General features: G+C 37.8%; 8 non-coding genes across 8 annotated transcripts; all 8 read left to right on the top strand.

The window, feature by feature from the left end:
* The first annotated feature begins 2,024 nt into the window (after positions 1-2,024).
* TRNAR-UCU (transfer RNA arginine (anticodon UCU)) lies at positions 2,025-2,109 on the top strand. Its single transcript is given in 2 exon segments — positions 2,025-2,061; positions 2,074-2,109. It is a non-coding gene; the product is annotated as a tRNA-Arg (tRNA).
* Positions 2,110-2,389: 280 nt separating this feature from the next.
* Positions 2,390-2,474, top strand: TRNAR-UCU (transfer RNA arginine (anticodon UCU)). Its single transcript is given in 2 exon segments — positions 2,390-2,426; positions 2,439-2,474. It is a non-coding gene; the product is annotated as a tRNA-Arg (tRNA).
* Positions 2,475-4,641: 2,167 nt separating this feature from the next.
* Positions 4,642-4,726, top strand: TRNAR-UCU (transfer RNA arginine (anticodon UCU)). Its single transcript is given in 2 exon segments — positions 4,642-4,678; positions 4,691-4,726. It is a non-coding gene; the product is annotated as a tRNA-Arg (tRNA).
* A 2,197-nt stretch (positions 4,727-6,923) lies between these two features.
* TRNAR-UCU (transfer RNA arginine (anticodon UCU)) lies at positions 6,924-7,008 on the top strand. Its single transcript is given in 2 exon segments — positions 6,924-6,960; positions 6,973-7,008. It is a non-coding gene; the product is annotated as a tRNA-Arg (tRNA).
* Positions 7,009-7,288: 280 nt separating this feature from the next.
* Positions 7,289-7,373, top strand: TRNAR-UCU (transfer RNA arginine (anticodon UCU)). The gene is given in 2 exon segments: positions 7,289-7,325; positions 7,338-7,373. It is a non-coding gene; the product is annotated as a tRNA-Arg (tRNA).
* A 2,193-nt stretch (positions 7,374-9,566) lies between these two features.
* Positions 9,567-9,651, top strand: TRNAR-UCU (transfer RNA arginine (anticodon UCU)). The gene is given in 2 exon segments: positions 9,567-9,603; positions 9,616-9,651. It is a non-coding gene; the product is annotated as a tRNA-Arg (tRNA).
* Positions 9,652-12,581: 2,930 nt separating this feature from the next.
* On the top strand, positions 12,582-12,666 carry TRNAR-UCU (transfer RNA arginine (anticodon UCU)). The gene is given in 2 exon segments: positions 12,582-12,618; positions 12,631-12,666. It is a non-coding gene; the product is annotated as a tRNA-Arg (tRNA).
* A 280-nt stretch (positions 12,667-12,946) lies between these two features.
* On the top strand, positions 12,947-13,031 carry TRNAR-UCU (transfer RNA arginine (anticodon UCU)). Its single transcript is given in 2 exon segments — positions 12,947-12,983; positions 12,996-13,031. It is a non-coding gene; the product is annotated as a tRNA-Arg (tRNA).
* The last annotated feature ends 458 nt before the right edge of the window (positions 13,032-13,489 follow it).

Raw genomic sequence — 13,489 nt, 5'->3', positions numbered from 1 at the left:
GGCTACTAATTGTATAAAAAGCCAACTGATTGTAGCGATACTAGGTGTTTGATACGTGTTCTACACGAGCCTTTGTAAGATCAACCGAAATATAAAAATAATTACCTAATTCCATCAACATACATGTCCTTGCTTATCCCCAACGTCTACATGGAATGACGTTGAATGCTCTTTAACATGTTGTTGAAACACCGTCACTCGGTAAATGTTGGTGAGTTGAAACATAATCAACCAGAACAATCACAGAGTTAGTGAGTTTTCACGATCCGCGGATTATTAATTAGCATTCCAATTATTAACACATTTGCCAAAAGTTAACACATTTGCCATGATATTAGAAAGCCGGCATTTTTGAAAGAAAAGCAGTTCTCTATTGGCTTGTTTTGTTCAATTTAACGTCAGTCTTCTGTCCGAATTAAACAGCAGTATCTTACCTAAGTGTCAATAATTAAAGAACACCAAAGAGAGAAGAGCGTCGGATGAGATTTATAATTCCATACACATTTTGAAATGGTATACTCATTAATAAACACAACAAAATCGCCGCAGCCAGTAGACGTTTTTTTTGTTTTGTCGAAGCGCCATCACTCGGTGAATGCCGGCAAGTTCAATCATTAACAGCTTTACACATCCGAGTTCCTGTGTCTTTTCACGTTATATGGAGTGTTAATTGGCATAACAACACTGCCAGTTAACACATTTGTAGCGCAAGTAAACAGACGGCATTTTACAGAAGGGGGCGGCAATCCATTGACAAAGTTTTCTTGAATATCCTTACAAATGCGAAAATTGGTATAGGAATTCGAAACTATAAAGCAACCAAAACATACCACATGTGTATCATTGCTACACGCTTTCTCGTCCCATGCGTATCGTATAAAGAATACTATGGCATTACATATTGACAACACCCATTTTACAGCCAATGTTATGTTGAACATATTACCGGTGTTAGATATTGCTGGTCGGTTTGATTGGAAGAATGTCTGCGGTTACGTAGATGGTAAATCGCACAGCAAAGGTAAGTAAATGTGCTCTACTTTAAATAATTATGTCTCACCGAATTAACTTCAAAATGGATTATAGTGGTTTAGGTCACGTAATGTTGTATCACGATTGCTACAGACACAAATATGTGTTTTTTTATTTTTACAGGTAGTTATGTTGGCAGGAAATCAAGTCGCTATATCTACAGCGAGACACAGTCGGTTTTATTAGAAGTAATATTTACAACTACTACGGAGTATCTAAATCGCGACATGCGCCAAGCGTATCGCCATAATTACCAACTTATCGGAAAAGTCAATTATGGTAAGTGAGAGCATTATGTATGCACCAAAGTATGTTATAATGTAAGCGAACAGTTTCTTGTTGTTCATTATACAATAATCTATTTTATTCACTTTTCAGAAGTGGTTTCAGAATCGTCGGGGTCAAAAACGGCGGCAAGAACGGAAAAGAGATGCCGTGTTATATGCTAAGCACCATCAAGCACCAATACAAAAGTTGAAAGAATCGACGACGCGTTTTCCGTCCGTGCGAAGTCGAGGAAAATCAGTGGACACTCGACTTGATGTCCTACCAGCAACGCCTTCCCTCAGTGAATATGTTGGTGTTCCACAATCCAGTAGTACACCAAGGCATTGTAGTGATACGAAGATACAAAATTGCAGTACACATTCCAGTGGTATCCTGACAGACGTCTATCAAAGTGAAATAGAAATATGTAGTACACCTTGTAAAGACGTGTCATCAGATTTGTCATTTAATGGAATTACTGATTTAGATCGTACTCTGTGTCCATTAGTCATTTGCGAAGCTTCATATTCTGTTTGAGAAAAGCATTTATTCGTGGTTAGTCATTTTAATTTCGTGTACATAATACGTTATAATAAAATATAAATAAAAAAATACATATTGTGTATTCAATTATGAGTCAAGATCGAAAGGAACAGTGTGATCTGGTCAAACGTTGTGATGTAAAAAATAAAAATACCTTGCATACGAAGCAGGCGATATGCAGTGTCTCCGTGGCGCAACGGATAGCGCGTCGGACTTCTAGTTGAAACAGTTATTCGGAGGCTGTGGGTTCGAATCCCACCGGAGATGGCTCTTCTTTTAAGTCACGATGGACATGTTTTGTTCAAATTGTCGTCAATAGTCTTAACATATTGGACAGTTGTAGCTCTCCTCGGTACTAATAATTAGGAAAGACCGAGACCGTCGACTGAGATTAAAATATTCTGCACGCATTTTGATGGAATGAACCAATATAAAAAAAATGGCTACCAATGGTATAAAAAGCCAACTGGTTGTAGCGATACAAGGTGTTTGGTGTTGTGATGTAACAAATAAAAATATCTTCCATATGAAGCAGGCGGTATGCTGTGTCTCCGTGGCGCAACGGATAGCGCGTCGGACTTCTAGTTGAAACAGTTATTCGGAGGCTGTGGGTTCGAATCCCACCGGAGATGGCTCTTCTTTTAAGTCACGATGGACATGTTTTGTTCAAATTATCGTCAATGGTCTTAACATATTGGACAGTTGTAGCTCTCCTCGGTGCTAATAATTAGAAAGACCGAGACCGTCGACTGAGATTAAAATATTCTACACGGATTTTGATGTAATGAACCAAATACAAAAATGGCTACCAATGGTATAAAAAGCCAACTGATTGTAGCGATACTAGGTGTTTGATACGTGTTCTACACGAGCCTTTGTAAGATCAACCGAAATATAAAAATAATTACCTAATTCCATCAACATACATGTCCTTGCTTATCCCCAACGTCTACATGGAATGACGTTGAATGCTCTTTAACATGTTGTTGAAGCACCGTCACTCGGTAAATGTTGGTGAGTTGAAACATAATCAACCGGAACAATCACAGAGTTAGTGAGTTTTCACGATCCGCGGATTATTAATTAGCATTCCAATTATTAACACATTTGCCAAAAGTTAACACATTTGCCATGATATTAGAAAGCCGGCATTTTTGAAAGAAAAGCAGTTCTCTATTGGATTGTTTTGTTCAATTTAACGTCAGTGTTCTGTCCGAATTAAACAGCAGTATCTTACCTATGTATCAATAATTAAAGAACACCAACGAGAGAAGAGCGTCGGATGAGATTTATAATTCCATACACATTTTGAAATGGTATACTCATTAATAAACATAACAAAATCGCCGCAGCCAGTAGACGTTTTTTTTTTGTTTTGTCGAAGCGCCATCACTCGGTGAATACCGGCAAGTTCAATCATCAACAGCATTACACATCCGAGTTCCTGTGTCTTTTCACGTTATATGGAGTGTTAATTGGCATAACAACACTGCGAGTTAACACATTTATAGCGCAAGTAAACAGGCGGCATTTTACAGAAGGGGGCGGCAATCCATTGACAAAGTTTTCTTGAATATCCTTACAAATGCGAAAATTGGTATAGGAATTCGAAACTATAAATCAACCAAAACATACCACATGTGTATCATTGCTACACGCTTTCTCGTCCCATGTGTATCGTATAAAGAATACTATGGCATTACATATTGACAACACCCATTTTACAGCCAATGTTATGTTGAACTTATTACCGGTGTTAGATATTGCTGGTCGGTTTGATTGGAAGAATGTCTGCGGTTACGTAGATGGTAAATCGCACAGCAAAGGTAAGTAAATGTGCTCTACTTTAAATAATTATGTCTCACCGAATTAACTTCAAAATGGATTATAGTGGTTTAGGTCACGTAATGTTGTATCACGATTGCTACAGACACAAATATGTGTTTTTTTTATTTTTACAGGTAGTTATGTTGGCAGGAAATCAAGTCGCTATATCTACAGCGAAACACAGTCGGTTTTATTAGAAGTAATATTTACAACTACTACGGAGTATCTAAATCGCGACATGCGCAAGCGTATCGCCATAATTACCAAATTATCGGAAAAGTCAATTATGGTAAGTGAGAGCATTATGTATGCACCAAAGTATGTTATAATGTAAGCGAACAGTTTCTTGTTGTTCATTATACAATAATCTATTTTATTCACTTTTCAGAAGTGGTTTCAGAATCGTCGGGGTCAAAAACGGAGGCAAGAACGGAAAAGAGATGCCGTGTTATATGCTAAGCACCATCAAGCACCAATACAAATGTTGAAAGAATCGACGACGCGTTTTCCGTCCGTGCGAAGTCGAGGAAAATCAGTGGACACTCGACTTGATGTCCTACCAGCAACGCCTTCCCTCAGTGAATATATTGGTGTTCCACAATCCAGTAGTACAAAATTGCAGTACACATTCCAGTGGTATCCTGGCAGACGTCTATCAAAGTGAAATAGAAATATGTAGTACACCTTGTAAAGACGTGTCATCAGATTTGTCATTTAATGGAATTACTGATTTAGATCGTACTCTGTGTCCATTATTCATTTGCGAAGCTTCATATTCAGTTTGAGAAAAGCATTTATTCGTGGTTAGTCATTTTAATTTCGTGTACATAATACGTTATAATAAAATATGAATACAAAATACATATTGTGTATTCAATTATGAGTCAAGATCGAAAGGAACAGTGTGATCTGGTCAAACGTTGTGATGTAAAAAATAAAAATACCTTGCATACGAAGCAGGCGATATGCAGTGTCTCCGTGGCGCAACGGATAGCGCGTCGGACTTCTAGTTGAAACAGTTATTCGGAGGCTGTGGGTTCGAATCCCGCCGGAGATGGCTCTTCTTTTAAGTCACGATGGACATGTTTTGTTCAAATTGTCGTCAATAGTCTTAACATATTGGAAAGTTGTAGCTCTCCTCGGTACTAATAATTAGGAAAGACCGAGACCGTCGACTGAGATTAAAATATTCTGCACGGATTTTGATGTAATGAACCAAAAACAAAAATGGCTACTAATGGTATAAAAAGCCAACTGATTGTAGCGATACTAGGTGTTTGATAAGTGTTCTACACGAGCCTTTGTAAGATCAACCAAAATAAAAAAATAATTACCTAATTCCATCAACATACATGTCCTTGCTTATCCCCAACGTCTACATGGAATGACGTTGAATGCTCTTTAACATGTTATTGAAGCACAGTCACTCGACAAATGTTGGTGAGTTGAAACATAATCAACCAGAACAATCACAGAGTTAGTGAGTTTTCACGACCCGCGGATTATTAATTAGCATTCCAATTGTTAACACATTTGCCAATAGTTAACACATTTGCCACGATATTAGAAAGCCGGCATTTTTGAAAGAAAAGCAGTTCTCTATTGGCTTGTTTTGTTCAATTTAACGTCAGTCTTCTGTCCGAATTAAACAGCAGTATCTTACCTAAGTGTCAATAATTAAAGAGCACCAAAGAGAGAAGAGCGTCGGATGATATTTATAATTCCATACACATTTTGAAATGGTATACTCATTAATAAACACAACAAAATCGCCGCAGCCAGTAGACGTTTTTTTTTTGTTTTGTCGAAGCGCCATCACTCGGTGAATACCGGCAAGTTCAATCATCAACAGCATTACACATCCGAGTTCCTGTGTCTTTTCACGTTATATGGAGTGTTAATTGGCATAACAACACTGCGAGTTAACACATTTGTAGCGCAAGTAAACAGACGGCATTTTACAGAAGGGGGCGGCAATCCATTGACAAAGTTTTCTTGAATATCCTTACAAATGCGAAAATTGGTATAAGAATTCGAAACTATAAATCAACCAAAACATACCACATGTGTATCATTGCTATACGCTTTCTCGTCCCATGCGTATCGTATAAAGAATACTATGGCATTACATATTGACAACACCCATTTTATAGCCTATGTTATGTTGAACTTATTACCGGTGTTAGATATTGCTGGTCGGTTTGATTGGAAGAATGTCTGCGGTTACGTAGATGGTAAATCGCACAGCAAAGGTAAGTAAATGTGCTCTACTTTAAATAATTATGTCTCACCGAATTAACTTCAAAATGGATTATAGTGGTTTAGGTCACGTAATGTTGTATCACGATTGCTACAGACACAAATATGTGTTTTTTTTATTTTTACAGGTAGTTATGTTGGCAGGAAATCAAGTCGCTATATCTACAGCGAGACACAGTCGGTTTTATTAGAAGTAATATTTACAACTACTACGGAGTATCTAAATCGCGACATGCGCAAGCGTATCGCCATAATTACCAACTTATCGGAAAAGTCAATTATGGTAAGTGAGAGCATTATGTATGCACCAAAGTATGTTATAATGTAAGCGAACAGTTTCTTGTTGTTCATTATACAATAATCTATTTTATTCACTTTTCAGAAGTGGTTTCAGAATCGTCGGGGTCAAAAACAGAGGCAAAAACGGAAAAGAGATGCCGTGTTATATGCTAAGCACCATCAAGCACCAATACAAAAGTTGAAAGAATCGACGACGCGTTTTTCGTCCGTGCGAAGTCGAGGAAAATCAGTGGACACTCGACTTGATGTCCTACCAGCAACGCCTTCCCTCAGTGAATATGTTGGTGTTCCACAATCCAGTAGTACACCAAGGCATTGTAGTGATACGAAGATACAAAATTGCAGTACACATTCCAGTGGTATCCTGACAGACGTCTATCAAAGTGAAATAGAAATATGTAGTACACCTTGTAAAGACGTGTCATCAGATTTGTCATTTAATGGAATTACTGATTTAGATCGTACTCTGTGTCCATTAGTCATTTGCGAAGCTTCATATTCTGTTTGAGAAAAGCATTTATTCGTGGTTAGTCATTTTAATTTCGTGTACATAATACGTTATAATAAAATATAAATAAAAAATACATATTGTGTATTCAATTATTAGTCAAGATCGAAAGGAACAGTGTGATCTGGTCAAACGTTGTGATGTAAAAATTAAAAATACCTTGCATACGAAGCAGGCGATATGTAGTGTCTCCGTGGTGCAACGGATAGCGCGTCGGACTTCTAGTTGAAACAGTTATTCGGAGGCTGTGGGTTCGAATCCCACCGGAGATGGCTCTTCTTTTAAGTCACGATGGACATGTTTTGTTCAAATTGTCGTCAATAGTCTTAACATATTGGACAGTTGTAGCTCTCCTCGGTACTAATAATTAGGAAAGACCGAGACCGTCGACTGAGATTAAAATATTCTGCACGCATTTTGATGGAATGAACCAATATAAAAAAAATGGCTACCAATGGTATAAAAAGCCAACTGGTTGTAGCGATACAAGGTGTTTGGTGTTGTGATGTAACAAATAAAAATATCTTGCATATGAAGCAGGCGGTATGCTGTGTCTCCGTGGCGCAACGGATAGCGCGTCGGACTTCTAGTTGAAACAGTTATTCGGAGGCTGTGGGTTCGAATCCCACCGGAGATGGCTCTTCTTTTAAGTCACGATGGACATGTTTTGTTCAAATTGTCGTCAATGGTCATAACATATTGGACAGTTGTAGCTCTCCTCGGTGCTAATAATTAGAAAGACCAAGACCGTCGACTGAGATTAAAATATTCTACACGGATTTTGATGTAATGAACCAAATACAAAAATGGCTACTAATGGTATAAAAAGCCAACTGATTGTAGCGATACTAGGTGTTTGATACGTGTTCTACACGAGCCTTTGTAAGATCAAACGAAATATAAAAATAATTACCTAATTCCATCAACATACATGTCCTTGCTTATCCCCAACGTCTACATGGAATGACGTTGAATGCTCTTTAACATGTTGTTGAAGCACCGTCACTCGGTAAATGTTGGTGAGTTGAAACATAATCAACCGGAACAATCACAGAGTTAGTGAGTTTTCACGATCCGCGGATTATTAATTAGCATTCCAATTATTAACACATTTGCCAAAAGTTAACACATTTGCCATGATATTAGAAAGCCGGCATTTTTGAAAGAAAAGCAGTTCTCTATTGGATTGTTTTGTTCAATTTAACGTCAGTCTTCTGTCCGAATTAAACAGCAGTATCTTACCTAAGTGTCAATAATTAAAGAACACCAAAGAGAGAAGAGCGTCGGATGAGATTTATAATTCCATACACATTTTGAAATGGTATACTCATTAATAAACACAACAAAATCGCCGCAGCCAGTAGACGTTTTTTTTGTTTTGTCGAAGCGCCATCACTCGGTGAATGCCGGCAAGTTCAATCATTAACAGCTTTACACATCCGAGTTCCTGTGTCTTTTCACGTTATATGGAGTGTTAATTGGCATAACAACACTGCCAGTTAACACATTTGTAGCGCAAGTAAACAGACGGCATTTTACAGAAGGGGGCGGCAATCCATTGACAAAGTTTTCTTGAATATCCTTACAAATGCGAAAATTGGTATAGGAATTCGAAACTATAAATCAACCAAAACATACCACATGTGTATCATTGCTACACGCTTTCTCGTCCCATGCGTATCGTATAAAGAATACTATGGCATTACATATTGACAACTCCCATTTTACAGCCAATGTTATGTTGAACATATTACCGGTGTTAGATATTGCTGGTCGGTTTGATTGGAAGAATGTCTGCGGTTACGTAGATGGTAAATCGCACAGCAAAGGTAAGTAAATGTGCTCTACTTTAAATAATTATGTCTCACCGAATTAACTTCAAAATGGATTATAGTGGTTTAGGTCACGTAATGTTGTATCACGATTGCTACAGACACAAATATGTGTTTTTTTATTTTTACAGGTAGTTATGTTGGCAGGAAATCAAGTCGCTATATCTACAGCGAGACACAGTCGGTTTTATTAGAAGTAATATTTACAACTACTACGGAGTATCTAAATCGCGACATGCGCAAGCGTATCGCCATAATTACCAACTTATCGGAAAAGTCAATTATGGTAAGTCAGAGCATTATGTATGCACCAAAGTATGTTATAATGTAAGCGAACTGTTTCTTGTTGTTCATTATACAATAATCTATTTTATTCTCTTTTCAGAAGTGGTTTCAGAATCGTCGGGGTCAAAAACGGAGGCAAGAACGGAAAAGAGATGCCGTGTTATATGCTAAGCACCATCAAGCACCAATACAAAAGTTGAAAGAATCGACGACGCGTTTTCCGTCCGTGCGAAGTCGAGGAAAATCAGTGGACACTCGACTTGATGTCCTACCAGCAACGCCTTCCCTCAGTGAATATATTGGTGTTCCACAATCCAGTAGTACACCAAGGCATTGTAGTGATACGAAGATACAAAATTGCAGTACACATTCCAGTGGTATCCTGACAGACGTCTATCAAAGTGAAATAGAAATATGTAGTACATCTTGTAAAGACGTGTCATCAGATTTGTCATTTAATGGAATTACTGATTTAGATCGTACTCTGTGTCCATTAGTCATTTGCGAAGCTTCATATTCTGTTTGAGAAAAGCATTTATTCGTGGTTAGTCATTTTAATTTCGTGTACATAATACGTTATAATAAAATATAAATAAAAAATACATATTGTGTATTCAATTATTAGTCAAGATCGAAAGGAACAGTGTGATCTGGTCAAACGTTGTGATGTAAAAATTAAAAATACCTTGCATACGAAGCAGGCGATATGTAGTGTCTCCGTGGTGCAACGGATAGCGCGTCGGACTTCTAGTTGAAACAGTTATTCGGAGGCTGTGGGTTCGAATCCCACCGGAGATGGCTCTTCTTTTAAGTCACGATGGACATGTTTTGTTCAAATTGTCGTCAATAGTCTTAACATATTGGACAGTTGTAGCTCTCCTCGGTACTAATAATTAGGAAAGACCGAGACCGTCGACTGAGATTAAAATATTCTGCACGCATTTTGATGGAATGAACCAATATAAAAAAAATGGCTACCAATGGTATAAAAAGCCAACTGGTTGTAGCGATACTAGGTGTTTGATACGTGTTCTACACGAGCCTTTGTAAGATCAACCGAAATATAAAAATAATTACCTAATTCCATCAACATACATGTCCTTGCTTATCCCCAACGTCTACATGGAATGACGTTGAATGCTCTTTAACATGTTGTTGAAGCACCGTCACTCGGTAAATGTTGGTGAGTTGAAACATAATCAACCGGAACAATCACAGAGTTAGTGAGTTTTCACGATCCGCGGATTATTAATTAGCATTCCAATTATTAACACATTTGCCAAAAATTAACACATTTGCCATGATATTAGAAAGCCGGCATTTTTGAAAGAAAAGCAGTTCTCTATTGGATTGTTTTGTTCAATTTAACGTCAGTGTTCTGTCCGAATTAAACAGCAGTATCTTACCTATGTATCAATAATTAAAGAACACCAACGAGAGAAGAGCGTCGGATGAGATTTATAATTCCATACACATTTTGAAATGGTATACTCATTAATAAACACAACAAAATCGCCGCAGCCAGTAGACGTTTTTTTTTTGTTTTGTCGAAGCGCCATCACTAGGTGAATACCGGCAAGTTCAATCATCAACAACATTACAGTTGTAGCTCTCCTCGGTGCTAATAATTAGAAAGACCGAGACCGTCGACTGAGATTAAAATATTCTACACGGATTTTGATGTAATGAACCAAATACAAAAATGGCTACTAATTGTATAAAAAGCCAACTGATTGTAGCGATACTAGGTGTTTGATACGTGTTCTACACGAGCCTTTGTAAGATCAACCGAAATATAAAAATAATTACCTAATTCCATCAACATACATGTCCTTGCTTATCCCCAACGTCTACATGGAATGACGTTGAATGCTCTTTAACATGTTGTTGAAACACCGTCACTCGGTAAATGTTGGTGAGTTGAAACATAATCAACCAGAACAATCACAGAGTTAGTGAGTTTTCACGATCCGCGGATTATTAATTAGCATTCCAATTATTAACACATTTGCCAAAAGTTAACACATTTGCCATGATATTAGAAAGCCGGCATTTTTGAAAGAAAAGCAGTTCTCTATTGGCTTGTTTTGTTCAATTTAACGTCAGTCTTCTGTCCGAATTAAACAGCAGTATCTTACCTAAGTGTCAATAATTAAAGAACACCAAAGAGAGAAGAGCGTCGGATGAGATTTATAATTCCATACACATTTTGAAATGGTATACTCATTAATAAACACAACAAAATCGCCGCAGCCAGTAGACGTTTTTTTTGTTTTGTCGAAGCGCCATCACTCGGTGAATGCCGGCAAGTTCAATCATTAACAGCTTTACACATCCGAGTTCCTGTGTCTTTTCACGTTATATGGAGTGTTAATTGGCATAACAACACTGCCAGTTAACACATTTGTAGCGCAAGTAAACAGACGGCATTTTACAGAAGGGGGCGGCAATCCATTGACAAAGTTTTCTTGAATATCCTTACAAATGCGAAAATTGGTATAGGAATTCGAAACTATAAAGCAACCAAAACATACCACATGTGTATCATTGCTACACGCTTTCTCGTCCCATGCGTATCGTATAAAGAATACTATGGCATTACATATTGACAACACCCATTTTACAGCCAATGTTATGTTGAACATATTACCGGTGTTAGATATTGCTGGTCGGTTTGATTGGAAGAATGTCTGCGGTTACGTAGATGGTAAATCGCACAGCAAAGGTAAGTAAATGTGCTCTACTTTAAATAATTATGTCTCACCGAATTAACTTCAAAATGGATTATAGTGGTTTAGGTCACGTAATGTTGTATCACGATTGCTACAGACACAAATATGTGTTTTTTTATTTTTACAGGTAGTTATGTTGGCAGGAAATCAAGTCGCTATATCTACAGCGAGACACAGTCGGTTTTATTAGAAGTAATATTTACAACTACTACGGAGTATCTAAATCGCGACATGCGCCAAGCGTATCGCCATAATTACCAACTTATCGGAAAAGTCAATTATGGTAAGTGAGAGCATTATGTATGCACCAAAGTATGTTATAATGTAAGCGAACAGTTTCTTGTTGTTCATTATACAATAATCTATTTTATTCACTTTTCAGAAGTGGTTTCAGAATCGTCGGGGTCAAAAACGGCGGCAAGAACGGAAAAGAGATGCCGTGTTATATGCTAAGCACCATCAAGCACCAATACAAAAGTTGAAAGAATCGACGACGCGTTTTCCGTCCGTGCGAAGTCGAGGAAAATCAGTGGACACTCGACTTGATGTCCTACCAGCAACGCCTTCCCTCAGTGAATATGTTGGTGTTCCACAATCCAGTAGTACACCAAGGCATTGTAGTGATACGAAGATACAAAATTGCAGTACACATTCCAGTGGTATCCTGACAGACGTCTATCAAAGTGAAATAGAAATATGTAGTACACCTTGTAAAGACGTGTCATCAGATTTGTCATTTAATGGAATTACTGATTTAGATCGTACTCTGTGTCCATTAGTCATTTGCGAAGCTTCATATTCTGTTTGAGAAAAGCATTTATTCGTGGTTAGTCATTTTAATTTCGTGTACATAATACGTTATAATAAAATATAAATAAAAAAATACATATTGTGTATTCAATTATGAGTCAAGATCGAAAGGAACAGTGTGATCTGGTCAAACGTTGTGATGTAAAAAATAAAAATACCTTGCATACGAAGCAGGCGATATGCAGTGTCTCCGTGGCGCAACGGATAGCGCGTCGGACTTCTAGTTGAAACAGTTATTCGGAGGCTGTGGGTTCGAATCCCACCGGAGATGGCTCTTCTTTTAAGTCACGATGGACATGTTTTGTTCAAATTGTCGTCAATAGTCTTAACATATTGGACAGTTGTAGCTCTCCTCGGTACTAATAATTAGGAAAGACCGAGACCGTCGACTGAGATTAAAATATTCTGCACGCATTTTGATGGAATGAACCAATATAAAAAAAATGGCTACCAATGGTATAAAAAGCCAACTGGTTGTAGCGATACAAGGTGTTTGGTGTTGTGATGTAACAAATAAAAATATCTTCCATATGAAGCAGGCGGTATGCTGTGTCTCCGTGGCGCAACGGATAGCGCGTCGGACTTCTAGTTGAAACAGTTATTCGGAGGCTGTGGGTTCGAATCCCACCGGAGATGGCTCTTCTTTTAAGTCACGATGGACATGTTTTGTTCAAATTATCGTCAATGGTCTTAACATATTGGACAGTTGTAGCTCTCCTCGGTGCTAATAATTAGAAAGACCGAGACCGTCGACTGAGATTAAAATATTCTACACGGATTTTGATGTAATGAACCAAATACAAAAATGGCTACCAATGGTATAAAAAGCCAACTGATTGTAGCGATACTAGGTGTTTGATACGTGTTCTACACGAGCCTTTGTAAGATCAACCGAAATATAAAAATAATTACCTAATTCCATCAACATACATGTCCTTGCTTATCCCCAACGTCTACATGGAATGACGTTGAATGCTCTTTAACATGTTGTTGAAGCACCGTCACTCGGTAAATGTTGGTGAGTTGAAACATAATCAACCGGAACAATCACAGAGTTAGTGAGTTTTCACGATCCGCGGATTATTAATTAGCAT

The sequence above is a fragment of the Saccoglossus kowalevskii genome, chromosome 13 (genome assembly GCF_978046115.1).
Source record: "Saccoglossus kowalevskii chromosome 13, keSacKowa6.1, whole genome shotgun sequence".
In the NCBI taxonomy this organism is placed as follows: domain Eukaryota; kingdom Metazoa; phylum Hemichordata; class Enteropneusta; family Harrimaniidae; genus Saccoglossus; species Saccoglossus kowalevskii.
Note: the sequence above shows the minus strand (reverse complement) of the source record. Positions and strands in the feature narration are given on the sequence as shown.